The 16372-nt window shown below is 39.8% G+C and overlaps 1 long non-coding RNA gene across 2 annotated transcripts in view; it reads right to left on the reverse strand.

Moving 5' to 3' along the window:
- LOC131383269 (uncharacterized) overlaps nt 1-14213 on the reverse strand; it is a 54716-nt gene extending 40503 nt beyond the window's left edge. The window contains exons 1-5 of one of the 2 annotated variants that reach the window (XR_009213164.1): nt 14085-14213; nt 11509-11624; nt 11249-11349; nt 4168-4298; nt 879-1555 (exon numbers count right to left, since the gene is read on the reverse strand). This is a non-coding gene — a long non-coding RNA (uncharacterized LOC131383269). Of the gene's footprint in view, nt 1-878; nt 1556-4167; nt 4299-11248; nt 11350-11508; nt 11625-14084 lie in introns of those variants that run through there. The other variant, XR_009213165.1, reaches the window with a different exon arrangement.
- Between the last annotated feature and the right edge of the window lie 2159 nt (nt 14214-16372).

Here is a 16372-nt window from a genome sequence, read left to right on the forward strand (position 1 = left end):
CTCTTGAGGAGTCAAGTATTTGTTTTATATTTTTAAATCACTACCTTTCTGTTTAAACCAGCTAGAGTGACTTTTCTTTCTGTGGTGAAGAACACTGACCAAAAATATGTCAGATAAGTTCAGGAAACACAAGGTTAAATTGATTATGTAGTTTTCTTTACTAAAGACACTTTAAGATATTTAATGTGCCTTGTAAGCTTCTAAGCAGATAGAGCGTGAAGTTTTTCCTCAAATGCATTTGAATACAACATACTTACTCTGAGGAAAATCATAAGATCTGTGTTTCATGGAAGACTGCTTGAGAAATGTTTTTTGTTTCTTCAATCTACAAGAAAGATTCTGCTTGAGAAATAGTCTAGGTTTCTATGTTTCTCCTGCCACAAGAAAGAGTCATCTTTTCTGCATGAAAATCTTACCATGATCTTCCCCTTCTCAAAATGTGTCAGTGGATTTCCATTCACCTACAGGATAAAAATGTAAACTCTTTGATGGGGACATAAAATAGCTCTTCAACATCTAAGTCTTGTTTTCTGATCCAACCACATAGCCCTCCTCTCTCCTTCCTTTGCGGCTGTGGTCTGAATATGTCCCCTAAAACAGACATGTTTGGAACATAGTCCCCAGTGCAATAGTATTTGGAGGTGTGGCCTAAATTAGGGAGGTGTTTACGCCATGAAGATTCCACTTTCATAAATGGACTCGTGCTCGTTTTAACGGGCTTGTGGCTGAGTTTGACGCTTGCTCTCTCACACTCTTGTCCTCCTGCCTCTGCCATGACGATGTGGCTAGAAGGCCTTCAGCAGGTGTCTGCAGCTTAATATTGGACTTCCAGCTTCCAGAAGTGTGAGAAATTTCTTTTTGTTTACAAATTACCCAGCCTTGGGGATTCCACTATAGCAACAGAAAATGGACTAAAACAGGATTAACTTCTATGTTTAATCCTACATTATTGAACTATGTATGGATTCCAGGACAAACCTTGTTCCCCGATATTTTCATCCAATATATGGACTCTATGCACTGCCTGGGATGCTCCTCTCTTGGGATTCTAACCAACTTCTTACATTTTAAACTCTCAGCTCAAATGCTGCATTCTCTGTGACATTGCACTTGACACCCCTAAGGCAGACTTAGGTGCCTCTTCTCTCTCTACTGCACTTGGCATACACGTCATTACAGCAATTGTCTTATTTAGTTGCAACGGCTTATTTGGAAGTGTTCCTCCGCTGTAGGCCATAGTTCCTTGAGGGTTTAGGCAGTGTCTTATTCCTTGTATGTCATTAACACAGGAAGAAGCCATGAGTACGGATCTTTACAGAATCAAGTCTTCTGTCTTTGTTAACCAATAAAGCAAGCACCCAGATTCAGACTGATGTGCAGAGTTCTTCGCTTCTGGTCCAAGTCCTTGCTATACAAACTCCATATTGCCTGGGGGATGGGAAAAGGCTTATAAGCACCACTCAGTTCACCGCTTATATTTTTTCCTGAATGTGACAGAAATTCATTCTTTCTTATTCTCAACTCTCAGTACAGTGAGCCTGGGAGTTGCTTCTTACTGTAAAAGAAAAAAAAATTATTCACTTTTCTCCCATGTGTTCCCAAGTCCTTTAAAGAATTTTGCTCCCTGATTCCTGCCCTAGGATTCTTTTTCTTTGTCTCAAACATCACTTTTGGATGCCAAGCTTTCCCTTTGGTCTGATTTTTCTTAAAGTGAAGAAGTTTTGGATCTCTGAGACTAAAAAAAAAAAATCTTAAAGGAAAGAATTACTATTTCAGCCTCAGGATCAAACGTCAATAGATAATCAGTCATTTGCATTGTGGGGAATAATATTTTTTAAGTATAAATACTGTGTTTTTATGTAGAAAGAGGCTTTTCTTTTTTTCTTTCTTTCTGCGAGTTATTATTTAAAGGCCTGAATCTTTTATTTCACTTTGATAGACATCCAGAAAAGGGAGGATAAATTTATGCCCAAGAAGATGGTGCTAGATTGGCGAAGAAAACACTGCCTACTGCCAAATTTGCATTCCCAGTGTCGATCAGAGTGATGGCACATTACATATATGTAAATGTCTTTTAAATTACCAAAAAAATTAACAACTGAATGATAATCTTCACTAAAGAGTGTTAGGTATATAACAAGGGCATGAACCAATTGAGAAAGTATTATGAGAACTGGAAGTTGCCATGAAGAAAGAAGAAAGTTAAGGCCACTCCTCAAAGCTTTGTTCTAAAAGAAATAGAGTAGCATTCAGGAGGATCTACAGGGTCGAAAGTTGTCGTCTTTGCCTAGTTTCATTTTGGTTTTTAAGTTGGAAAAGAAAGAAGTATCAATGTAGTCAAGAGCAAAAAGAGAGAGGTCTGGAAAGAGAAGGCACAAACTATGAAGGAATGTTCCTAAAAATGATGAAAGAAATATCATCCTGAGGAAAGGTAGAAAGGATTCACTTTGCATAACAGAGAGGCTTCTGTCTTTAACACAAGAGTGGGGCAGATATGAAAATGGAAACAGAGGGAATCAAGTTTATAGCAGAGGATCAGTACTTTAAAGGATTTTTTTTCTTTCTTTTTTTTTTTTTGTCTGAGAGACGCTCTCATTTAGACATGTATTTGTATCTGTTTGCCAAGAGTTGGGAAAATATTACTCAATATTTTTTGGCACTCTGTCGAAACAGTTTAAGTTCCCTCTGTTTTTTTAAGGTTATTCATTCATTGTATCCCTAATTCCACTCTCATTTATCTACTCTGTCTCTACTAGCACTTACCAAATACCTTTTATGTGTAATGTTTATCTATCCAACAGTGCACTATTCATAGCACCTTGCATGTAAGGATAGGGTTGGCGAATATATCATTGAAGGAAATAGAAAAACAAACAAACATGTTTCTGCCCTTGTGGATTTTCTATTCTAATATGAGAAGAGGCAGCAAGAGAAAAATAAAATTAAATTAATGAGTAAAACATGTAACTTGGGTTTTTATAAGTGCTATGAAGAAAAAAGAAGTCAGGGAATAAGAATGGGGAGTGACCAGGAAAGGTGAGATTGGAGTTTGTCTGAGGTAGACAGGGAGTCTCACTGAGAAAGTGATATTTGAACATCATGTCTCTTCTCTGCTCAAAACCTTTGAAGAGCTTCCCACATCCAGAGCAAAAACCAAGAACCCTTAGAAAGGTCTGCAAAGCCCTGCACATCTGCCCATCCCACATCTCTGTAACTTGATCTCCTACTCCCCCTCACTCACAGGCTGCAGAAGCAACCTGCTCTTAAAACCTGCACCTCCCGGACCAAGGGCCTGTGCACTTGCTTTTCCTTTGCCTAGAATCCAATTCCTCTAGACATTCAAACAGCTCGTCTCACTACCTCTTTCTATTCTTTGCTTATCACTCCCCAACAAGACCGTTCCTCAGCACTTTTCTAAAATGTTAACATATCCTCTATGCCCTAGTACGTACAGAATCTTTCTTTTGTCCCTGCCTAATTTTACTGATAAAGTGTATCCATTTCTAAAATGCTATACAAATTATTCATTTTATTAATATCTGTCTCTTCCAGAGGCAGATAATTAATCACACCTCCATCCTCCTCCTCCCGCCCCCCACACCCCGTGTACTAGAAGACGAGCTCCTCCAGGCAGACATTGTTCTGTTCCTTTCACAGATGTGTTCACTGACCACCTACTCCTTCCCTGCAATACCTAGAAAAGTGTATTCAAAGTAGGCTTATGAATAAATATTTGAGAAGTACATGAGCAGAGGGAACACGCTATGGGATCTCTGGGAAGCAGATGTCCCAGGGAGAGGACCAGACCAGACCACAGGAGTGGCTGGCTTGTTCAGTGAACAGTCCAGGGGCCACTGTGGCTGAGATCGATGAGCCCAGAGCGAAAAGCTGGACAATAGGCAATCAGGGAGTGCTTTTTTGGCCACTAGACAGATTTAGGTTTTACTCTGAGTATTGTGAGAAGTTTTGGATGAATTTTAACAAATTGACTATAACGGCCCAAGGGCTGAAACTGAAAGAACATTCAGTAGAGCACAGCAACAAACCCACGTAGATATGAAGAACGAGGCTTAGCTTCTTCCATCACATTGAGTGTCATCCTGTGCTCATGTATTTTTAATCAGCACAAATGTTGTATTATCTTACCTATCTCCTTCTCTTCCTTACCTTTCTTTTCTTTCACTCCGCAGTATGTTTTCACAATCTATCCATGCTGATTAGTGAACAACTAGTCAATTGCTTCTAATTGCTGAGTATTATTTCACTGTCAGCATCTATCTCTTCTTTCCTAATGTGAACTAGAAACAAGGTTAGAATTGGAAAAAGTCTGCTGTCGGGAGCACTGGGAGAAAAAAGATAAGAATCAATTTACTGAGGGGAATGGGATAGTGAGAATGAAACAGAAAAACGGTAGGTTAGGTTAGCCCATGTTAGAATTTGCCAGATGCGGACAGTGAAGGAAGAATAAGGCCACAGAATCAAAAGAAATAATAAAAAAAAAAGTGGCCAAAATGATCAACCATCGGGTCCATATAGATGTTAATTATTATAAGAAGAAAAATAGCAACAATCACACCAAGATATTATTCACTAAATACTTTCATCATGCAAGACACTGTTCTAGGGATTCACATACATTGAGGAAGGGACCAATACATTTGGAGCAAAAAAGAAACCCGATATTTGTTACTACATAGAAATAAGCTGTTTAATGGAAATAATAAAATGAAAAAAGAAGTGTTGTACATGGTATTCAGATGCACTGATATTTAATTTTCCAGATGTAAATACTTTCAAGATGATGACAGGTCTGGTAAATGTCTTCACAACTAGATAAGAGACGACGATGTTAGTGAATCATCAACATAGACAATGAAGCCTCTAAGATGAAGCTAGTCATGTACTAGCCACAGCTGCAACTGGAAGATAGGACAGTACCATCTCAACCTCACGTACATCCATATGTAGGTTAGTGAGGAATCAGAAGCCCTTGCTCAGGAGGAGAGCTAGATTTCAGGCAATGCAGAGAAAGAAATGCAAGTAGAGGCATTGAAGTATAGGGTAGTTTGTGGTCAGTGGACCAGGAAGTTTCAGTTGATATAGTAATGAGGTCTAAAGGAAGACAATGGCGGAAACCACAGAATCACAGAGTGGTCAGCAATGGGGAGAAATGGCTGACAAGCAGGCTTACATTTAGGCAGGGTAATATGAATTCATTGCTCTCATAGTTTTAAATAAAAGAGTGGCAAGTTTGCCCAGTTAATTACATAATTAATCTGGCATGACATATATTCAATTAGACAATTGTTTTGCTCTTTGATTATTAACAAATACCACAGGTGTGTCTTTGTGGTGGTGAAAGGGGCCAGTTTCACCCAACTCTCTTGCCATTTTAACTTATCCCCTCCCCCCACACATATCCAAATGAATAAGTAAAAATTAAAATTATTACATATAGTGTTGCCATGTTGACTATTTGTTATGTGGGGGATTGTTTGTTTGACATGGAGTTTCGATCTTGTCACCCAGGCTGGAGTGCAGTGGCACAATCTCAGCTCACTGCAACCTCGGCCTCCTAGGTTTAAGTGATTCTCCTGCGTCAGCCTCCCAAGTAGCTGGGATTACACGCAACTGCCACCACACCTGGTTAATTTTTGTATTTTTAGTAGAGACAAGATTTCACCATGTTGGCCAGGCTGGTCTCAAACTCCTGACCTCAGGTGATCCGCCCATCTCAGCCTCCCAAAGTGCTGGGATTAAAGGCGTGAACCACTGTGCCTGGCCCATATTAACGTTTTGATCAAGTAAGAAATGTATGAGGATATATCATCCCAATAACTACATTAAATGGCCTCTTAGTCTTCTCCTTCTGGGAACAAAAGACAAATTAAGTGGAATAAATCTGGCTTCAACAATAAATAAATAATTTTAGCTTTTAAGAATTTTTCAGTTTGATTCTTTGGCTGAAAATGTTTACAGTGATTAACTTTTTCCTTTTATCTTTACATTTGATACACACACAAGCCATTAATAGGTCTAAATTTTAAATAAATATAGAGAAGTTGTTTTCTGACTTTGATATTTGCATATCATCCTAAAAATAAAATATGACAAATTAGAGCAGTTTATATTTTGGGAAATCACAGTGTGTTTAATATTCAAGCCATAGGGTTTGTTTTTAAAAACTAAAAAAAATCCATACTAATTATGTGATTTCTAAATATGCCAACAGCTCAGCACGCCCTGAGCACATATTAGACACAGGAGTTACGTGATTCTCTGGGTCTGAGGCTTGTGCCTTTCTTTGTCTTCACTGCCACTCACTGATGTTCATGTTCATTCTGAAGTGAAATTTGGCCCAACTTTGTTTCTGTGTATGTTATCAATCTCCCATAGAACTGATAGGAGACAGTGGCTGGATATGCTGATGCTGTCAGGACACACTACTTTAAAATATGGCACCTTGGCATTTGAGAAAACAGCAGAAGCAGGAAACTCACGTTTACCTCCTCCCCTTTCCCTTGAAGCAGGTCATATTGCTGCAGGAAAGGAATGTCCTTTGATCTCTAAATACACTGGGACACAGAGGAGAATCTGAATACCCAGCCCTTGCTAAGTTGTCCCATGTATTGTCATTAAATTATACACTGTTTGTCTCATCACTGTTCCGCATGACTATCCACACGTCGTCATATCTAAGTATAAAATTCCACAGGTTTTCTTTCTTTCTTTCGGTCTTCATTTCTGAAGGCTCCCATGTCAAGTAAAAGTTATGTTAAATACATTTGTATGTTTTTCTCTTGTTAATATGCCTTTTGTTATAGAGGCCTCAGCCATGAACCTAGTGAAATGTGAAATGAAATCTTTCCTCCCCTTCAGTACCCTTGGAGGTTGTAGTCCCACAGGCAGAGACCCCAGTCTCATTTTTTCAAAGTTCTGGAGAGAGAATAACTTCTTCCAGGGTATGAAATTTTTCCAATCACTGGAGAAATGCTAGATGAAAGCATTTACTAACAAAAGTGTTCTACAGAGACCCAAGCTGAATAGGTGGACACAAACATAACATTTGTTTTCTCATTTATTCAACAGCACTGGTGAGCTGGGTGCGGGGGACAAGTATGAAATGAATGTGGAGTTGCCTGGGAGGGACTCAGAGTCTATTGATGGCGATTAATGCATAAACAAGAACTTTACGATAATAAATTATATAATTATTGTAATTACAATAAGTAATAAATGTAACCCCTCGGTTGTGGCTGAACTGCCTGGAAGAGCAGAAGGGATAGTCCATGAACAGAAGGAAATCAGCCTTATTGTTGAAACACGATAGTTCCTTGATCTCTTCACAGAACTTGCGAAGAGTTTGGCTCCTTTACTCAGCCCGTAGCTCTCAACCCTTCATGGGATGGGGAGCACGCAGGTGAGTGGGTGCCGGGGCCAGGACGAGCACTTCTGGTCAACCGGCAGGAGTAGATCTCCATGCCGCCTAGTAGGGGTACCCGCAGCCCCCAGAGCCCGAGAGGGCATGTGTTACAGTGGGCTCTTTTAGCTCTGCCGTCTGTGGACAGCTTAAGTGTTACACAGCTCAGTGGAGGGGCGTGTGATGCCTTGTTAGGCATCCGGGAAGAATCAGGTCACAGGAATGAATTGAAGATTGTAAATGCTGGGAATTTTACTGGGTGGTAGAAATGGCTCTCGGCGGGGTGGAGGGCTGGAAAGGGGATGGGTGGAGCAGGAGGGTGGTCTTCCCCTGAAGTCCAGCCGTCCCCCAGATGAACTCTTACATGAAGTCCTACTGTCAGCCCATCCTTCTCTCGGTGTACAGCTGCTGCTTCTCTTCTCTCCTCTGCTGCGCTGCCGGTGGAGTCTGGGGTGTTTTTTTTTGTTTTTTTTTTTTTTTTTTTTTTTTTTTGAGACGGTGTCACGGTGTCTCGCTGTCGCCCAGGCTGGAGTGCAGGGTCGCGATCTCGGCTCACTGCAAGCTCCGCCTCCCGGGTTCCTGCCATTCTCCTGCCTCAGCCTCCCAGGTAGCTGGGACTACAGGTGCCCGCCACCACGCCCGGCTAATTTTTTGTATTTTTAGTAGAGACAGGGTTTCACCGTGGTCTCCATCTCCTGACCTCGTGATCCGCCCGCCTCGGCCCCCCAAAGTTCTGGGATTACAGGCCTGAGCCACCGCGCCCGGCGAGTCTGGGGTTTTTATGCAAGCAGGACGGGGGGCGGGGCGGGCAAAAAAGCAACTTTCGAGGGGGGAAACAGGAATGTGTGTTCTCACTTTGGGCTGTGGTCCCAGGCTTGAGGGTAGGGGTTTGCCAGGAATCCCACCCTTTTCTGCCTAGTATTTCCCTTCCTTCTGTCCATGTCATTATTAATCCCTTGTGAACAAAAACAAAGTGAAGGATATAATACAAAACCCTTCTTTGCTCTTTCTAACAGGAAACATTCAGTCCCTTTAGGGTCTTTTTCAGATGGTTATCAGGTATCTCCTTCTTTCCTAGCCTTCTTCTCCCCGTGTTCTTTTTGCCTGCCTTGCCCTGACTTATTTCTACCTTTTCGGACCTTCCAGCAGGGTCCTGCTGGAAAGATGGGAACAGATCCTTATTGGACTTCAAACAAAGAGGCTAAAGTCCCTCGGATTCTCCAGAATGGAATAGCAACAAGATAAATCTGTCTCTATTAGTATACATTCATACTAAAATCTCCCTGCACTATCCCTGATGCATTTTTATACAAAATTGTTCTAGCACTAATTAATGGGCAGACTCTGGCAGTATGAAGAAATGTTTCAGCTCTTGGCTTGTGGAGCCCGATGTCTGGGTTTGGAATGCTACCTTGACTGTGTGACGTCTTTCTCTTCCTCATAATATTGTTTGGGGATTAAATTAATTAATATGTGTGAAGACCAGGGGAAAAGTGAACAGAAAATCTACAGGAAACTGAAAAGTTCCTTCTGCTGTAGTAAGGTGAGCAAGCAAATCTGGAAACCCAGGGGCACCAGGCACAGAGGCTTTGCGCTCATCTTCTGCTGTGGCTCGCAGATACCCTATCAGCTGGAAGAAATTCCTACTGTTTTAGTCTCCAAAATATAGCCCCTCCCTGTAGCTAACCACAAGGAATTCACTCTAATGGGTTAATGCAGCCTTCTCCTCATGTGGAGGCAGAGAACTGATTCACTCTCTTCCTTAGCCCAGTTTTCTTCACAAAGTGGGGAGGTTCTTTTTCGACAATGGAGCTTGACTGACTCCAAGAGCCCAGGACCTAGCCCGTGACTCTCGCCTCGGCATTGTGCTAGAATTCCTCATTGCTCTTCTTGTCTCTTGGACACAAGTTTTTGGAAAATTTGCTTTCAATAGCACCATTTCTCCCACTGAAGTTTAACCAGCCAACTTCTTTTTTTAATAAAAATTATTTATTAGACTCTAAGTTCTAGGGTACATATGTACAACGTGCAGGTTTGTTACATATGTATACATGTGCCATCTTGGTTTGCTGCACCCATTAACTCGTCATTTACATCACCTATTTCTCCTATTTCTATCCCTCCCCCATCCCCCCACCCCACCACAGGCCCTGGTGTGTGATGTTCTCCGCCCTGTGTCCAAGTGTTCTCATTGACCAGCCAACTTCTATGTCAGTTTCATAGACTCCCCAAGGAGTAGTCCCATGTGTGTAGCTCCCCCATCTGGGGATACTTAACTGACTCATCACACTCCAGGGCCATCAGAAGCTAAGGACACCATCACTGCCTGTGCAGTACCGATGGGTCCACCCAGGTAACAGAAACACTTTTCCAAGACCTAAAAAGACGAGGATGACAGGAAAGAGGAAAGGGCTTTCTTCCCTACCTCCTTTGGCCGGGTGAGTGTTTCCAAGATCAGGACCCCATCCTCACTCGCCTAGAAACTTCCAATTTTTTTAACTTTTTAAAGTTTTAGAGCCCTTACATGACTCCGGGAGGCGGAGCTTGCAGTGAGCCGAGATCGCGCCACTGCACTCCAGCCTGGGTGCCTGGGTGACACAGCGAGACTCCGTCCGCCCTTATTCAATTATTGCCTCCATAAGGTAAGGGAATATTCATTCACAATATGGCCCTTAGCTAAGCACCTTGGATCCTACAAAAGACTGCGACTAGGCACTTTAAAAAGAAAAAAAATAAAATAAAAACTTACTATCTAGGGGAATATATCGCAAAGAGAGTTTTTTTTCAATCGAGTAGCATTATCTGTGAGGTCACAAGGATAACATTAAAAAAGTTTTGCTTCTAAAAAAGAATAATCTTTGTAGACTTAAAAACCAAAATTTTAAAGAAATGAATCCCTAATGGCTTCTTGAACAGAACACACAGCATTAGAATATAGTTGAAAGAATTTAGTCTTACATTAGCAGGAAATGGTTTAATATTTGTCTCTCTCATTTACTAGCTGCTGGCCTTGAATTATTTGCCATCTCAAAGTTCCTGTTTCCTCTTCCATAAAATGGGTGTACTAATTTCTACTTCACATGATTTTTGACATAATAAAATGAGAAAACATATAAAGCAACTAATGGAGGATAGCAATTATCAAGATGAACAACAAAAAACAACCAATTTATCACAATGTCAAATTTAACTATATGTAATTTGCAAGAGTCAGTTTATTTCTCTGGGATATTTAAATCCAGTTCTTCTAAAGGAATCCAGTGATGTCTTAGAGAATCTTATCTAGAGAAATTAGATTATTTATTTAGTACCTATTTCCCAAATAATCACAAAAGATTATGTTATTCCTGTAGCTGCATAGCTAGTATCCACTGAAAATGTTTGCGCCATACTCTATAATAAATGCATTATTCTTTTAGTCACAGAAGACTCTATCTCCAAGAGGCTGTATGTTTTTCCAGATCATGGAAGTGTGGCAGTCAGTAATTGATATTATTAAATATGTTTACTGCTGATGCAGTGACATAGCTGAAATGTGCCTGCTTTTCTATGCTGAAAATTGATGGGATATTGTATCTGATTTCAATTCTACAGTGGATGTCAGCAAAACCTCAACATGTGAAGCGAAGAAAACAAGAACAGTTGATAAATGCCCTTTTTGAGTCAGTCTCAGAAGACAAGAGAATCAAATGTCTGTGGTAACATATGCTGCAGTTCCAGAAGGAGTCTGCACTGAAACCATGAAGAGCTGGTTTAAAGCAGCTCAGTGTTATCCACAGAATGGGGGCAAAGCATTGTGGAGCCAGAGGAATTGGCTCTAAGCCTTACCTAAGGACCGGGATTTGCTTCTGTCTTCATCTATGCCTGTGTCTATCTTCCTAGAAGGCACCTGTTTTGTTTGTTTTGGAAAGGTGACTTTTTTCGCTACACTGGATAAATAGTAAAAATGTCAGAAAAAAATATTCAGTCATATTGACTGGAGAAACATCTTTGTAAAATGACAACCAGAAAAATAACATAAAATGGATATGTTTTCTGTATTTATATGATATATTATATCTAAGTGCATTATTTAGGCAAAGACTTACTTATAAAGGTGAATTCACAGGTGAAGCAGGTGAAGTGCAGGGCCTGTTATCTTCCCAAAGACATGTCCAGGGCATTGTTTCACAATTTCAGGTTGCAATTCTTTATGCACATTAGACTATTTCAACAAAGAGCAAATATTTACACCCCTATTTGTAATATCACTAATGATCTATGAAAATAATGTATTTTCACATGCTTCATCTTATTTAAGTTTTGTAACAACCATGTGACCCGTGTGAGTTGGCATTTTAATCCCTAATTTACATATTAGAACCCTAGGACTAGGGGAATGGAAATAATTTGTTCAGTGTCATGTAGTTCATAAGTATCTCAGTGACAGCACAATCTCCTCTATTCTAATTCTAAGCTGAGTGCTTTTTGGGTTTTCTGTTTGTTTATTTTAATATATCAAAGCACCTCTCCTGCTTACTTTTTATCATTTACTGACATAACTCAAAAAGAAAACCTACCAAATTTTTTCCCTCTATTATTTCATTCAATAGATGTGCTTGATAGCAAGGGCTGTATGCCTTCCTTAACTAGGATCACGGAATGTTAAATCTCGAAGACGTTAGAAATGTGGCTCAACCTCTGTATCAAGTTGGTCAAATCTTTTTCTGGCATGATCCCTCTATAAACTTGGCTGGCTTTCGCCATTGTTCCTATTCTAAGGTCACCAACTTGTCAATTTCCAACTTTCCTTATGCACTATATTCTCTGGATCAGCTGCAAGCCTTTACAGATGAGATATTGAAAAAAACAACCAAGTAATTGAGGATGTGTAATAAAGGAACTAATTACAAAGGTGTAGGAAGGTTAAGATAAAGCAGTAAGAGATGGTTCACTATCTTGGACTCATTATCTCATCTAGACTTGGAGGGACAAGGGGAAGGAGCAGATACTGGAACCCAAAACGTATAGCAGCAGGAGAAGGCTGGAGTGAAATTGGGAAAGATAAAGTCAGGGAAACAAACCCCCCAAATTCACTCTCTTCTGAACTAACATATTCTTGCCATATCTCTGATTGTTCCAAATTGGAAGCCAGATGGTGTCTCAGCCCAAGTATACTTTAAAACAGAGCCTATGGTATCATATTATCTGAGACTATAATCCAATGAAAACAAAACTGAGAGAAAGGGGGATGAAGCAAAAAAGAGAGATAAAAAAAATGTTAAGGCTTTACGTAAGCTGGCCACATCTTCACAATAAGCAGATTGCTTAGGTTTGTGAAATGTCTCCAGAGAAGTGGTATGGAAGCTCCATTGGCTATTAAGAGCCCCATGAAGTATCGTAACTGACCATCTGGATTGTGCTATGCATGGGTGCTGAGTGGCTTCATGGTATCACCTTTTCAGCAGCAATTGTGAAGCTACATAGTGCAAGGAGATAAATGTGAAATATGAGCCAAGGTTCTGTGTGGATGTGCCCTTGAGTCATCTCAAGGAAAGCAAATAAAGCAGAATCCTGATGCACCAGCAATATCTAAGTCTGCGATCTTCAGGACAATGCTAGTCCTTGCTAGGGCTGCACAAAAAACAAGCAATGCAATGATGCGGATCTGGGGACACAGAGACGGGGCCTGGGCAGAGGGCCAGGGTGTCCATAAAGTGCAGCCTCACAGGGCAGAAAGGTGAGGTGGGAGCGGCAGGAAAAGAGAGACAAGTGCGTCTGGAGGAAAAAACAAAGTATGCATCATGTATACAAAATGGGAAGAAGTTTCTACAAACTGGCTGCTATGGACTAAATATTTGTATCTCCTAAAATTTATATGTTTAAATCCTACCCTCCAGGATGATGGTATTAGGTGGTGTGGCTTTTGGGAGGTGATTAGATGCTGAGGGAAGAACCCTCATCAATGGGATTAGTGTGCTTATAAAAAAGGTCCTAGAGACCTGCCTGACATCTTCTGCCATGTTCTCACACAGAAAAAAGCCACCATCTATGAACCAGGAGTAGGGTCCTCCCCAGACACTCAATCTGCCAGTGGCTTGATCTTCAACTTCCCAGGTTCCAGAACTATGAGAAATAAATGTTGTTTAAGCCACCCAGTCTGTGGCATTTTTGTGATCGTATCCTAAATGGACTAGCACACTGGCCATGTCCTATGTTACCACTCTATGTTAAAAACTTATTCTTTTACGATTCTTCAAGCTAAAGTAACAAGATAGAATGCTCTAACAGTGAAGTCTGAAGTCTCTGCATGCAGTCTTAGAAAATTTGCGCTGTTCTGTGGAGTGGCTTCTTTTTATCCATCTCCCTGTAAAACTGTGGTGTTACTCATGACCCATTCTTAGTGTCCTCTCTCCTGATTGTCCTTACAGTTGCCTCCTGTCTGTTCTGCATGAGACCTTCATCATCTCTTGTTTGAACCATTACATATTGCCATGTATCTAGGACTCATTGCATTTTTCCCAAGCTATTCTTTACAATGATAACAGAATAATCTTCTAAATATACAAAACTGATCAAATCATTGTCCTTTTTAAAAAGTCTTCACTACCTTGTAGGGAAATAATTTTTATTTAGTATTATAAAATAGTAACTACTTGCCAGTTTTCTATGAAGTTTCACTTACCTTGGTCTTTTTATAAAATAACTCCATTTGGTGTATTTATAAATGAGCACTGCAGTTTTCAATTTAATGCATTTGAGCACAATAAGAAGGAAATAAACTTTACCAAACAAACAAAATGTTGACTTAGTGGGTGTGTGTGTATTCCAAGTTATTCTTGATTGTATTTTCCCACTGACATTGTCTCTTGATGGAAAGGTTTTCACTATTTCCTGGTTACACAGACCATTTACATATTTCTATGGTAGTCATTATGACCTACTACAGTCATTCCTTCCAAGTATCTCTCATCCTCATTTTTTAAGCCCAACAGAGTCAGTGAGTCTTATTCATTTAAGATTCCATAATTTGATACTAAGTGCATGCTTCTGAATGAAATGCAGAAGCATTAAGTGCAGAAACATTAAATGCAGAAACATTAAATGCAGAAACATTAAAATCTAATGTTTTAATACTAGACTTGCTTAAAAATCTATTTGCTTTTTTGTTTTACTTGTATCTATATGTATATATGCATTCATATTTACTTTTGAACCCTGATTGAATTTAAAAGCATAGATTTCTAGGACTATAAACAAAAACCAAAATAAAAGCATATATTATTTAATTATACAGTAGCTTACCATAAAATATATATAAGAGCTATTCAAAAAGTTTTTTCTGTTATTTTTAAAAGTTGCTTCTCCTGCCTTTTAAGGGTCCCATTCCTAAAAAAGCATTAAGTAGTTTTGTTTTGTCACCTAACAGCAGCGTGTCACTTAGCTAGCTAGTCCACTTCGCCAGTGCTCAGTTTCACAGTCTGCAAAATGGGAGGTATGATGTCTGTCTCATGAAACGGTGCACATAGCATGCCTAGCCTGGTTCCTGAAAAATATATCAGTTCACCGCCCTGTTTCCCATATTGAAAATTAATTTTTAAAAATCCTTGTTATATTGCTGGGCACGGTGGCTCATGCCTGTAATCCCAGCACTTTGGGATGCCAAGGTGGGCGGATCACCTGAAGTCGGGAGTTAAAGATCAGCCTGACCAACATGGAGAAACCCCGTCTCTACTGAAAATACTAAAAATTAGCAGTGCGTGGTGGTACATGCCTGTAATCCCAGCTACTCGGAAGGCTGAGGCAGGAGAATGGCGTGAACCTGAGAGGCGGAGGTTGCAGTGAGCTGAGATCGCACCACTGCACTTCAGCCTGGGCAACAAGAGCAAAACCCCGTCTCAAAAAAAAAAAAAAAAAAAAAAAGCTTGTTATATGTGAATTGGTAGTGATGTAAATACTAGCCAAAGGTTGAGGAATATTTTCATTTCTTTAGAGTGAAGGATAACCTTCCATCTTCATACCTTCAGGCTTTATCTCATTATCTTCTTTAGAAAATAAAGGGTAGAACTGCTTTATTGACTTACTTATTCACTCAGCAAATATTTATGGAGTTTCTAATTTGCACTACTCACTCTGCTGACTGCTGAAAATAAAAAGTAAAATTAAGAAAAGGGATGTTGCTTCAGGTGCAATTTCTTCCTGCCCCTAAACAGAGATTAGTTAGATATAGTCACCCAAGATCTACTGACTTTTGTCAGGCACCGAGTTTACCATTTGCACCAGGGAAATGAATGTCACGTTTCAAGTCTTCTTACAGAATTTGCTTCTGACCTCCTCACCTTTGTTTCCCCCTCAACTTGAAAGTGTTACCAGTGTTAGTCAGGAATTTATGTATGCAATTTACTATTTAATTTCTTCGTAAACACTGTATCATCATTGATTTTTAACACAATATTTTTTCTCTTTGGTCATCATAATAAATCTTAATTTTAATCACCAGTTTAAAAGAATATTATTTCCCCTCTTCAATACTGTAGAAACTAACCTGACCTAGAAGTGAATTTGCATTGATTAATATCAGATATTATTTAGTTAGTCATAATTGTAATTGGAACCACATGGAAAAGAAAACAGGAGAAAAAAAGGTCTTGCCTACCTCAGCTGTCCAAATTCAACTAACAATTAATATTTGCAGGTGCTGGGAAATTTACTTAGATGACTGCCGCCAGGACACACCTTGATCTACCCTTGAGGCATGGCATTAGGCCTGTGGGTACGTAATTCAGAAAGGAATTGTGCAGGTGCAAAAATAATCTACAGATGAATTGCCAAGTGCCTAGCATTACACTCCTCTGATTCTGAAGACAATGTCATTGGTCTCGTTTGTATTACCTTTGGATAAGATCTAAGTTAGAAATAAAGACTAGAAAATATCATAGAACAAAGGGGAGTCAACAAAATCGATAAGATCAT

This window comes from Hylobates moloch, unplaced genomic scaffold, assembly GCF_009828535.3.
Source record: "Hylobates moloch isolate HMO894 unplaced genomic scaffold, HMol_V3 SCAFFOLD_4, whole genome shotgun sequence".
In the NCBI taxonomy this organism is placed as follows: domain Eukaryota; kingdom Metazoa; phylum Chordata; class Mammalia; order Primates; family Hylobatidae; genus Hylobates; species Hylobates moloch.